Here is a 14,038-nt window from a genome sequence, read left to right as displayed (position 1 = left end):
AGTTGACCAAGGTTTTGGCCATGAAGCACACTTCATGGCTGGGCAGTGACTGAGGATATTTTGTCACAACAGCATCTTGCATCCTTGGAATCACCTTATCACAGGATCATAGAAGGAGAACTGGAAAGGAGTCTCAGAGGTCTTCTAGTCCAACTTCCTTCTTTCATATGAGAGGAAACTAAAGTTCAGAGAGGGAAAATGACTTATCCAAGGTCACACACACCATTAGTAGCAGACATGATTCAAACCTAGGTCCTCTGACTCTGACTCTGAATCTTACCCTTTTCCTTTGTACCATGGAGTCCTCAATTCTCACTGACATCCTTGTGTTAGAAGTCTTGGAATTCTGAATATCAGAGACCATGGGACGCTGACAATATCATTCACTTTCATATTTGTTTGTGTACTCTTTTAGATAGTTATGTACATACGGTTTATGCAAGATGTCTCAAAAGCCTTAGTGCAATTTCAAATTTTAATAGCATATAAATAGCTTTTAATTTGATATTAAAGCTTAAAACTGCATGAAGACAAACTCTACACACATATCCACATACACATGCATATATCTATTACCTCTCCAATTGGAGACAATAGAAGGATATTGTACCCTTCTTTTCTGATCTACACTCTAACAGCATATTTGGGTTAATTTTTTAAACCAATTGAAATGAATGAGTATATCCATAAGCTATAGGCAAATTACCTCCAGTCTAATCCAGGAAGCATCTATTTACTACCTGAGTTAGGTGAAACAGTGAGTAGAGCACTAGATTGGAGTCTTATAGATCTGGGTTCAAATTCATTCTTAGTTGAATGACCCTGGATAAATAACTTAAATTTTGTGTATTTCAGGTTCTTTATCTGTAGAATGGGACTAATCATAACACTTACCTCCCAGTGTTGTTGTTGTGACTATAAAATGAGATATTCTGTAAACATGAAATTATTATTTATTTTGTATAATTTATAATATTTGATAAATGTGATTTTATAAATTAATCTTATGTATTTATAAGTATGAAATATTTTATGAATATTTTCTATTTAAACATACATATATAAAATCTTATATTTTGTAAATATGAAATCTACTATATTCAAAAAATATTATAAATATGAATGTTTTATAACTATGAATGAAATAGAAAATATTTTGTAAATATGAAAGTCCTATGTAAATGTTAGCTCTTATTATTACTATGTTTAAGACACTGTCTTATCTCTGGAGACCCAAAGACAAAATGAAAAAAAAATACCACATCCCTTCCTTGAGGGCATACATTCTCTATACACTGTGCAAATATCCCAAAGCATCCATAATACTCTGAGAAGGAGAAAGAGGACACGTTCACCACTAACACTCCGCCTATCTGCAGTCTGACTTCCATCTCGCCAAATCTATGGAAATTGCCTTCTTCTAGGTTGCTGATTGGTGACCTCTTCATTGAAAAATCTGTTTTGCCCCCCCGTTCGCATCCTCCTTCACCTTTCCGCTCCCTTTGCTTTTGAATCACCCTCTCCAAACCCTTTCTTCCCTAGAGTTTTTACTATATTCTGCTTAATCTTTTCCTGTTTCTTAGGACCATCACCAAGTGTCCACTACCTTCTCCCATCCCTTCAAAGTAGGATTTTAACAATATGGTGTCTGCCATTATTTCTTCTTTCTCTCTACTCTCTCTCCATTAGCAATCCCCATCTTCTCCTGGCTTCAAGTATATTTCTATGACTACAATGACCAAATCTTTATCTCCTGCCTTTCTGCTGTGAGCTACAGTCCTACATTTCCAAGTACCAACTGGGCATCTTCTTCTGGGATTCTCACAGGTATATAAAGTTTGAGAAATCTATAGTAGAACTTCTGTCTTACTTATTTCTGCAAATGGTACCCCAAGGCTTGAAACCTTGTGTTACCCATGCTTCCTCTCTCATTTTCAGTCCCTGCATTAAACCAGTTGCCAGATCCTATGGATATGACTTCTATGATATCCCTCCAGTTTTTCCTGTTGTCATCACTCTAGTTAAGGTCCTCACCTGGACTATTGTAATTACTTCCTAATACTCGCTGGTCTCATCCCTCTCCAAACCATCCTATGAAGGTTGTTGGTCACCTTCACAATGCCCAGTTTTATGCAAATTATTTTTTTATTCAAAACTTTTGCTGGGTCCTTATTTTACACGAAATAAAATCCCACTTCTTTAGCCAAACCAAAAAAAAAAGTGGGCCTCAGTGGGAAGAAAAAGCAGAATGTGTTTGAAGAGCACATAAATTAGGTAATAAGCCTTGGTTACAGAATTGTTCATGAAACTATCCAACCTTACAAAAAATCAACTTTAGTGTTGGACTCCATATTTGATATTGGCTTTTGCAGTAGTGAACCATCTGTCCCAGGAAATTTCATAGGCTGATTATAATTTGTGAAATTATGTCTTTTGAATTACCAGGTGGAGAAACATTTCCTTATGTTGCTAATTCACTGGTTGATTTCATCCTACAGCCCCTTAAACCTCCATCGAATTGGAGTCTGTACTGATGTCTCTTTAATCATCTGGTCTGAAATCATAGCGGGTGTGGGTATCAAACTCATTGGTCTGTTAAATAGAATCAAAGAATCTCAGCACAAGAAGGGACCCCAGTGGCCATCTAGTTCGACACAGGAATCTCACAGCAACCTCCTTAAAGGGTGATCTTCTAGCCATTGCTGGGAGACATCTAGTGAGGGGAGTTCACAAGGTCTACTATTGGACAGCTTTCATTGTTAAGCACTTCCCCCCCCCCCCTTTAAATCTCATTAAAACTTTTACACAGTGTTTCTGATTCTACCCTCTCAGGCCAAGCAGAACAAGGTAAATCTGTCTATTATATAATTCCCAGCATCCTTCCCCTCTGTCTGAATATTCTCAGTTCTCTAGATGAATCCTCCTGGCAAAGTAGAGACCTCTTGGACAGAATTCAATGGATCGAGAAGACTCCACACTGGGCTGCTTACAGTGAAAGAGTGATAGAACTGGAGTCAGAGAGAATGAATTCAAATCTTGAGGTTTTCAGGTACTAGGTGACTTTGGATAAGTCATCTCACTTCTCAGCCCTTATTTTCTTTATTATTTCTGCATGCTTTTTTTGTTGTTCTGTTGATTTTGCTCTCTCTACTTTATTATAGAACTGGATAATTTTTTGATCATTATTTCAGGAATTTTGATAACTAAACTAGTCCAGGAATTTTGTCCATTTCACAACTGAGGGAACAGTGTGATAGCTTTCTCAAGATGACTCAGTCAGTACATAATTGAATAAGGACAAGAAGACAACAGACAACAAGTTTCTGAGGGTATTGTGCTATGATTATTCCATCTTGGTGATGGAGATCTGTGAAATCTGCAAACCTGATAGTAAAGATGACTGAATGTGTCCTTCAGGTCATTAACCAGATGGAAAAAAGGAAGGTAACTCACTGGACCTGTGACCTCATTGTGTCCTCATCTGATGATGTTGTCTTTATAAGTCTATAGCAATATCTGTACAATAGAAGAGGGATTTGTTGTTGTTGTCATGTCTGATTCTTTGAGACCCTGTTTGGGGTATTCTTGGCAAAAATACTGGAGTGGTTTGCCATTTTATTCTCCAGCTGAGTTATAGAGGAGGAAACTGAGGCAAATAAGATAAAAGTGACTTACCCAGGGTGACACAGCCAATAAAAGTCTGAGGTTGGGTTTGAACTCAGGAAATAATCTTCCTGACTCCCTCTATCCACTTTTTTGTTATCTTTCTGATCTTATTACTCTCCCTCTTTGTCTCTGTGACTCTATCTATTTTGTTCTATTATCTTTTTTCTTAAACCCTTACTTCTGTCTTGGAGTCAATACTGTGTATTGGCTCCAAGGCAGAAGAGTGGTAAAGGCTAGGCAATGGGAGTTAAGTGACTTGCCCAGGGTCACCCAGCTGGGAAATGTCTGAAACCAGATTTGAATCCAGGACCTCCCATTCCTAGGCCTGGCTCTCAATCCACTGAGCTACCCAGCTGCCCCATATCTATTATCTTTTAATCCATAATTCTGTGGGTTTCCTAGTGGTCTTGAGAATTCATGGAATTTTGTGCCAATTTAGGTAAAAGAAATCAGATACAAATTACTCTTTCAACAAAGTCCTCCTCTGAATTCTTATTGTGACATGAAGGTGATCCTGATGGCTTGCTAGTAGAAATCATGCTTCTGCTGACTTTATGAAGTGGGAAAGGCTTAGGGCAAAGCCTAGACTATGGGTGGGATGTCTCTTGTCCAAGGATGAGACTAATTAAACTCAAAAAAGTTTATTACCATAATGTCTTCAACGTGATCAATTTTTAGCCACAGAAACTCCTCCAAATGATCTACAAAGGTACAGAGGGAGGGGCTGGTTGTGCTTTACATGGGAGGCAGCCCTTACACTGAGATGATGCATCCTTGGAGTATTGTAACAGCTGGCTTGGTGTTCCTTTCATGATGTTACAAAAGCAACAGCAGCACCAACCTGGTTTGTTGCCTTATAGAAAAAGCAGGCTGTAAATTAATTAAGCAGCTAGTGGGTATTGAGCCACCAGGTGGCACCACCCTCTAGCCACCAGCTGAGTCCTTTTTTGTCAGAGGCTGTTCAACATGTATGGTCACAGCAGTCCCCTCCATCACTGTTTCTCTAATGGCTCTTGCTTACAGAGTATTAGCATTGTTCTCCCTCCCACTGGTCCTGAGCCTGTTCATCCCTTGGCATCTGGGTTCTAGTGGACCCAACCAAATACTGACTGAGGATTATGGAGAATGAAATCATTCTAAAATATTAAAAACAGGGAAATCATTCATGAGGCTTAGATGGTAGATATTTTAGTGTGTAGACAGCTTATTAAAACCAAATAGTAAAAGATGATGCATAAAAGGTCTGGTATATAAGCTGTTATATCATCAGATCCTCTCTTCCTCTGCTTCTCCCTCCCAACACACCTCTAGGACCTGGGGACCCAGATTGGGGGAGGAGGTGTAGGTGTTTAGAAAGCAATGAGATGGGCTGGTAAGCAATGAGAAAAAAAAGGAAGAGGAGGTGGGAAACCTCTGCCAGGATGGAAATGGTCTCCCTCAATCTCCCCATGACCAAGGTTTTAGTCTGTTCATTCTTATTCCAGTCTGTAGTAGTGGGTTGCTGATCCCTATTGCCACCACTCATCCCCAACACACACACACACACACACACACACACACACACACACACACACACACACACACACACTTTCTTTCTCTCTCCCTTCCTCTCTTCTCTCCATCCTCTCTCTCTCTTTCTCTCTGTCTCTCTCTCTCTCTCTCTGTCTCTCTCTCTCTCTCTCTGTCTCTCTCTCTCTCTGTCTCTCTCTCTCTCTCTCTCTCTCTCTCTCTCTCTCTGTCTTTGTCTCTCTGTCTCTCTCTCTGTCTCTCTCTCTGTCTCTATCTCTCTCTTTCTCTCTGACTCCATTGCACCTTAGCACAATTGCCCCTTCAGATATGTGCCATAGTCAGTGCAGCAATCCAGGATTCCAGGATCTGCCCCAGCTCTTCTGTTTGGCACCAAACTGATGTCACAACCACAGCAGTGACATTTCCAAGGAACCACAAATAGGAAGTGGCCACAGTTTGCCTGCCCCACCCATCTAGTCGCCTTTCCTCTTCTGGCTATGCAGAAGGAATGGAATCACATAGTGAAGGGAGTTAACTGAGGAAGGCCCTTCTGTAGGCTCACATTCTGACCCTTTTCCTGCTTGCTCCCATGGCTTCATAGTTGGGGCATTCTGGTGGCTTAGGCTCCTTTGTGACAACCTCAGAAACCTTCAAATTCTAAAGATGAAGAATGTTGCAAGTCCCTGTTTGGTTTTCTTGGTACCCTTTGTTTGACATCACAGTCATTTCCAGATAAATTCTCTTTCTCTTCTTCTTAGCACAATGGCGGCCACATAGTAAACATTCAGGAAGTGACTTTCTGTTCAGTTATTCATCTATATCTAGATAGATAAAGATAGCAATGAGTCCAAGTTGAATACAGGTATAGAAGATATAGAGGGGGGCACACTAGGAGGCAGCTTGGCAGGGTGATGGCAGAGCATGGGACTTTCAGTGATATAAAACACAAGGCATGAATAGAACTTAATTAAAAAGAAGAAGAAGGTCACCTCACTGACTAATGTGAAATTGTAGCTCAGGAACCAGGTTTATTTTCTCTTTATTTGCAAAGCCCTCTGTCTGCAGCCCTACTCACATTTGCTTTCCTTCCATTAAGAAGCCTGATGCAGACCTTAGAGCAGGCACCCTTTGGTGAGCTTTCTTTTGATGTAGGAAATAGTTTGAAAGCTTCTTCCTAGAAGTCAGTCTGCCTTGACTCCTGAACAGAGTCTTTGTAGACAAAGAGAAAAGAAGCCAGAAGAAAGAAGGCACAGTAAGACAGAGTGTTGAGGGGTGATAAGGGAGAAATGGAAAGTGGGTAGAGAGCAGGGCAAGGTTGGAGAAGAGAATAAAAGAGAGGGCCAGGGGCAAAGAACAATGTGGAGAGTAGGTAAGGAGACTCCAATGCTTGCATTTTGAGTAGTCACTTTATGCGGATTTTGTGTTAATACATCTGGGACCTATGAGGAGTTACACTTAGTTTGACCCTAAGGGGCATCACCAGGAGCAATGGGTGGGGAGGCAGTTTCCAAGGAGATTTCACAATGATAAAGGGAAAGTTTCCAAAAGTAAAATAGGCTGGGTAGGGAAATGACTATCTCTACTTCTGGCTCATCAAGCAAAGAGTAACCATCTGCCAGTGACCGTTACAGCTTTCTGTTGACCTAAGTGGTTACTGAAGCCATAGGATCATAGAAGAAGAATTGTAAAGGGCCTAGGGTCTATCTAGTTCAACCCCTTCATTTTGCTGAGGAAGAAATTGAGACTCAGAGTTTAAGTGACTTGCCCAAAGTCATATGAATGGTAAGAGGCAGAGCTGAGATTTGAACCCAGGCCTTTGGATTCAGCTTCTACCCACATCTCCTGGCTTTTTCCCAAAACAATTTAGTCTAGAATTCTCTGATTCACTTATTCAGATGCCAATTTTTCTGGACACATCAGCTTTCCAGGACAGCTGATATAGAACCAGAAAAACCCTGAAGGTGAGACTTGGGTCTTATTGAACCAAAACAACAGATTCATGAGTTACTTTTAATTCCTGAAAATTTCCTCTTAGATCCAATGTTGGAAGCAGAAAACTAGAAGGGGGCAGGTTTCCCTGGGGAGCAGGCATAAAGTATAATGCCTATAGGGATTCTTTAACTAACTCCAAGGTTGATGCAGTGGTATCATAGACAGGTGGAGCTAGCTGAGTAACAACCTAAAGCAGAAATGTTAAAGATACCACTAACTTACCACCCCAACACTCCTAAGTTCATTCTGAACCAAATTAAAATATAATTGGAGGACTCTACAAAATAAATAAAATAGAATTTAGATAATGTTAAGGTGTGGTCTTATGAGTCAATATATAACCTGTAGGAATATTATGTATGATGTAATGGCCCAGTTTCCATTTGAGTTTGACATTATTGTCCTCAGATATCTAGAAAGGCTGTATGAAACTCACTTAAATCTTCTAGAAAGAAGCCTGGACCCCAGCCAATGTGGTGGTATTTTGTTGGTATTTCAAAGCCCTGGGGCAAGAAAAACAGAAGCAGATTTGTGGTGTATGTGTGCAAACACATATGTGATAGACATATATAATCTCCAAGGTAAGACATGGACAGGTCTTGGGAATGCCCCAGATGCACCTGTATTCTTCATGAACCCAGGGTCTTCCCAAGAATCTGAGGAGCTCTCCAACGGCAACTAAAATTTCTGTTCTAAAAGGCTACTTAAGAACAACAAATCTCTCGTTCTCAGGATTTTCCACTCTTTTTTTTATATTCCCTAATATTTCCTTACCTCTTTGTTCTCATAACAGAAACATAATGGAAACCTATTGCAAGCACTTGGAGCTGTCCTTTCACTAGAGTGCTGATAGTTAGAAGCTGCCACTGACCTTATGGAAGGAAGCCAAAAAACTAAATAGCAGGCATAGAATCATACTATATAAAAGTACCATAATCAATTTTCATAAGGAAAGAAAACCTGGAAGTCATGTTCACTAGTCTTGGATATAGAAATAGGGACATGATACAGGAAAAATGCCAGCACTAGTGGGAAGGAATTACCCCACTCTGGGAAGCAGAGCATTTGATGGGGGAGGGGGTCAGAAAGGCCCAAAGTCTTAGCAAAATCACAGCCCTCTCTACTACTCTGAGGCTGTCTAAAGTTAGCTTCTAAAAGCAGAACTAGCTGGGCTTCTGAGACCAGGTTTCTACTTGGCAGATAGCACTAGACTCTTAATAAAGGCTTCTTGATTGATTGTTTGATTGATTGGTCTTCCTGTTGCAGAGATGAGTGTATTGCCAAGAGAGAATAAGAGACACATAGTAAGGCTCCCCTATTGAATTGGGTTAGCTGGGCAATTTTCCCTATGTGTCTATGTTTGTATTTCCCCGCATGTCCCTGGGGAGAGTCTTATATAGTGGGCTGATCTCTCAGAGAGAATGGAAAGAATGCTGAAGTCTTCGATTCAAAGCCACCTCCAATATTTATTGCCTGTGTGCCCTTCGGCCTATCACTTAACCTGGAGGGGCCTTGGTTTCTTCACCTGTCAAATGGAGATTATGCCATTTTTATTATTTACCCCATAGGACTATTGTAAGGAAAGCATTTAGTACATAAATGCTCAAGTGCTATAGACATAGGAAAACTCTTTTTACTTTTATTCTATAACTTGTGGTGACTTTCTGGAGATCTTAAGGCAGAATATATGCCAAGAGCTTGTCAATGAGTTCAGTGACAGTTGCATTTTTGAGAATCCACAATTATGAAATATCTTCCGGAGAAGCGACCTCAGGAGGTCATCTAGGCCAAGTCATACCTCAACAAGATTTTTCTGTACAACATACACATGAGTTTTTCAAGCATCTGTTTGAAGACCTCCAGTAGGTGGGAGCCCAGTCTCTTGGGAGGAAGGCCACTCTACTTGGAGACAATTCTAGTTGCTGGATTTTTTAATAACCCAAGTTCTCCTCTCCTTTTTAAGAGGAATCTGTTCCAGAGATCTTAGGACTTTATTAGTCCGAGATTGTGAAACTTTGGAAGAAAGGAATAGACTTATGGGCTTTTTGTGCCTCTTCATGCTTTGCAAATGGATGATTTTTCTGTAAATTCTGTGCAAGTTCAAAGTTTGGAAGAATAGCTAAGGAACTGGAATTATTCACCATTTTGATATTGCAAAAGAAATACAACATCTATGGTGTTATTTTGTCTTATAAGTTAAGAAAGATGTGGCTCTGGTTTTAAAGGAAACAATGAAAGAACATATTTCACAATTTCATAGAATCATAGAATCTAAGCATTTGAAGAAATATTTAGGCTCTCTAATCTATCCCGGACTTGAAAGGAATCTATTCAATGGCATCCCAAAGATCCTCCAGTTTTATGTAAGGACCTCCAGTAAGGAAAATCTCATGACATTCTGAGACAGTCCATTCCAATTTGGGGTGATGAGTGAGTCATCTCAGACATTAGTTGTATGACCTTGGCTAAGTGATGGGCCTCAGTTTCTTCATTTGTAAAATAAAGATCATAATGGTGCCTACATCACTGGGCCATTGTGAGGACCAAATGAGAAAATATATATAAAACTCTTTTCAAATTTTAAGGCATTATATACCTGTTTTTAATTGCAATATTGTAATTATTATTGTTAGAAGAATTAGACCATTTTCCTTTACACTAAAACAAATTCTTTTTCTCTATGTTTCTGTTCACTGACTCTACTTCTGCTTTTGGGCCATGTAGAAGTCAAATCCCTCTACCATGTGATGGCTGTCAAATACCAGAAGATAGGTAGTATATTATCCCCAAGACATTTCTAGGCTAAATATCTCCAGGTCCTTCACAGATAGTACCATGGCATGTGGTCCAGATTTCTCTTTATCCTGGTTGCTCCACATTTTGACTATATTTGTCTTGACAATTGAACAGTGCACTCCAGGTTTGACTAGAGTGTACCACTGGGAGTTTCTACCTCCACTCAAATGAGTAGTCACAAAAGGCTCAGAGAGATTGCTTGAATTACTAAGATAATAAAAAAATATGAACTAAGTGGGGATAAACAATGAAATAGTTTCTTTTAGAGAAAGGAAAGGCCACACTTAAAATATTTTGTGACTGGCTAAAGGAATCTAGTACATCCCTGGGGGTACAGATAGCATAGCAAGCAATTTTGGAATCACACATTCCAGCAGCACTGAGTTGAATGGTATTGGATTCCAGTGGTAAAAGATTCATGAGAGGGAATTATCCCTAGAAGAGGATGGTTGGTGGCCAACAGAGATCTGCAACTGAAGGGAACATCATGAAGATTCCACAAAACACAAAAAGGACTTTCAGTCATCATGAGCTTTGAGTTTATCCCTTTGTCCCATGCGTTTTCTGAGTTGGAGTCCACTCTCTTCAGGGACTTGATATGTGCACCTTTGGTTTAGTGAGATGATTCTAATAACTCCTTGATATATCAGGTTAGTAAATACCCTGTTAAAAACTAATTCTTGTTAGCAAATTATGGAAGCACACTAATGGGGGCTCATAGATGATAGCATTCCACAATACCTTAAGGGCAGTTGCATTTATACACATTCTGGGTTTCCAATCTGCCATTTCTGTTGTATGTTAGGGAATTAGACTCCCAGAGGGAATGAAATATAAACTTTTCATAAACAATACATTTGACAAACATGCTATCTATGCCTCAATTGCTTACCCATTAACATAATTTCTTTACAATACTCCTGTGAAGGAAGACATGTGAATATCCTACCTTCTTCAAAAAATTGTTCAAAGGAAAGACTGTTTTTAAAGCAAAACATAAATGTGAGCTATATTTATCACTCTCTTTTACAGATAAGGACATCCTCCACTTTCAATGTGCATTCCCCATATCTCACTATTGTCCGTTTCTCGTATCTTAACTGCTGTGTTTCTTCTAATTCTAGATCATCTTCATTTAGAATGATTTACATAAAAATAAAACCCAAAAAGCAGATGCATGTTATTTGGAAAATTGGGCACCCAGGAGTGAGCAGGGAAGATTTTCAATCTCCATCTTTTCTGCAGTAGCCAAAGCAGTAATGTCTTTTGCTTCCCTCAGGCTCTCAAAGTTCCTGGTTTCTATTGATTTGAAACCTAAGTCAGGTAAATGCAATTCTCTGAGAAGCATCCAGGAGCCTCTCCAAATCCATCCCTGGGCCCCAGCACAGGGGACTATTTTAGCAGCTAACCTAATAGCCAAATATTCCACTTTGGTCTTGTCTGTGAATCTTCACTTCATCTCTAAATTACATTGGGCTCTGGGAATTGTCTGTAAATTGGCCTTGCTCTGGCCTGAGTCACACATCGGTTAAATCTTAAAAGCTATGGGAAAACGAATACTGTAGCATTTTCCTATTGGTCCTTACAAGAGCCGACCATTTCGTGAATTCGGCTAGGGCCTTCATCTTGTTGATCTCCTTCAAAAGCCAATCTCTTCTCCGTCAGGATTTGAGCAGTTTTCAGATGTATTGCCAGGACAAAAGAGGACAAATCTGGGCATTCTGGGGGGAAGGAAAACTCTGAGAAGTGTTAGGGTTAGGGAGTCACATCTAGGAAAAATGGGTAAAACTAAAATGGTGGTAGTCAAATTGGTCTTCTTACCCACTTTCCTCATCTCTACCCCATTAGAAGAGAAGCTGCTTGAGAATAGGAATCGTTCATTCCATGTGTTTATGTCCCCAGTACTATGGTGAAATGTCTAGGTATTTAATAAATCCTTGCTTGATTGCTTATTCATACACAAAGTCCCCCATGACTCATCTCCCTGCTTTTCATCGGGCTTGTGCCCCAAGTCTTTTTCTCCCCCCTCTGCTTTGTAGAGCCCTTTGTTTCTGACCATAACAATGAATAACATTTATAGAGCTCTTTAAGGGTTGAAAAGTATTTTAAGTATGTGCTGATTCTGTCACCCTGGAATAGTTTTTTAAGTCTTCAGTGTTTTTGATGAGTCTACAATCCAGGAGAAGGTGACAATGTATACTGTAGGAGGACTGACCTGGAAGCTCCCTGTACTGATGAAATTACAAGTCAGTCCCTATCCTTATCTATTTGATCCTAGCAACTGCCCAGTGAAGTGAATCGATTAATATTCCTATTTTACAGATGAAGAAACTAAACGTAAGTGAAGTTAAAGTGACTTGCCCAGAGTTGCAAGACTAATAAATCCTAATAAGGATTTGAACTCCTTCTTTTACCTCCATCTTTTACCTCATGTTGCTTTGTGTCTTCAAGATACAAACCTAGAGATCATCCTTCACTCTTCACTATTTTCACCCTCATATCCCAGCTGTTGCCAAGGCCTATTGATGGTACTTTGGAAACATGTATAGCCAATTTCACCTCTGAGAATCTCTTATAAATTTCACCTTAGAACCATCTCTCCAATGTGCCACCTTCTCTCCTCTGATACTGTCTGCACCCTGGGGCAGACCCTTATCCCTTCACACCTTGCAATAGGAGTCCGCCTCATCTCTTCTCACTCTAGTCCATCTTCTATTTAGCCTCTAAAATCATTTTCCTAGAACACATTTCTGATCTTGTTTTCCTCCTCCTCTTGATGAACTGCTTTGGCTCCCTATTGCTTCCAGGAGCAAATTGAATATGCTCTATTTGGCCTTTGGAGTCTTCTGTAACTTGCCTCCTCCTCCCCCTTTCTCCCCACTTAAACCCTTACCTTCCATCTTAGAATCAATTATGGTGTCTTGGTTCCAAGGCAGAAGAGTGGCCAGGGCTAGACAATGGGAGTCAAGTGACTTGCTCAGGGTCATAAAGCTAGGAAGTGTCTGAGGTCAGATTTGAACCCAGGACCTTCCATATCTGGGCCTGGATCTCAATATACTAAGCCACCCAGCTACCCCTCCCCCTCCCTTTTGAGTCTCATAACACCAAATTTCTCATCACAAACTCTTCAATCCTCTTGTCTGTTCCATAGGCAAGACCCTCCATTTCTACACTCTGGATATTTCCCCCATGCCTGAAACATTCTCCCTCCTCATAACTACCTACTACCTTCCCAGGCTTCCTCAAAGTCCCAACTAAAATCCCACCTCCTACAGGAAGTATGTCTTCACCTCTTTTAATTCTTGTGCCTTCCCTCTCTTTACTGTTTCTTATTTATCTTTTAGATAACTTGCTTTGTATATATTTGCTTTGTCTGTTCTCTCTCCTATTAGATTGTAAGCTTCTTGAGGGCAGGGCTCTCTTTTTCCTTCCTTAGCACAGTGGCTGACATATAGTAGCTATTTAACAAATGTTTATTGACTGACTCACAAATTTAGTTCAAACAACACCTTCCCTAGGTAGACCTTGACCTCTCTACCTACAGACTGGCTAGCAAATTCCTTAAGAGAGAATAAATGAGACTGTCTGGTGGTATATTTGGAAGCAAAGTACAAGTTGTATTTGGTCTTAAAATGAGAAATATCTCCTGAATATTTTGTAGTATCTAATATTAAAAAGAATAACTTGAAAGGAAATGAGTTCCCCATCACTGGAAGTCCCCTCCATTAGATGGATAACTACTTATGGTACATATAGGTGCCAATTAGTGTATTTTTTTAAACCCTTACCTTCCATCTTAGAATCAATACTGCATCTTGTTTCCAAGGAAGAAAAGAGGTAAGGGACAAGCAATGGGTGGTGAGTGACTTGCCCAGGATCACACATAGGAAGGGACTGAGGTCAGATTTGAATCCAGGACTTCCCATCTATAGGCCTGGCTCTCTATTCACTGAGCAACAAAGATGCTCCTCTGATATCTCCTTTAACTAAAATCAATAGCATAATCCAACAGAACAAACATGCAATAAGTAGGCAGTATCTTCTTGACCCCATGGACCATAGTATGCCAATAACT

Source organism: Monodelphis domestica, chromosome 2 (assembly GCF_027887165.1).
Source record: "Monodelphis domestica isolate mMonDom1 chromosome 2, mMonDom1.pri, whole genome shotgun sequence".
Lineage (NCBI taxonomy): Eukaryota > Metazoa > Chordata > Mammalia > Didelphimorphia > Didelphidae > Monodelphis > Monodelphis domestica.
The sequence above is the reverse complement of the archived record's forward strand: the minus strand, read 5'-3'. Positions refer to the sequence as shown.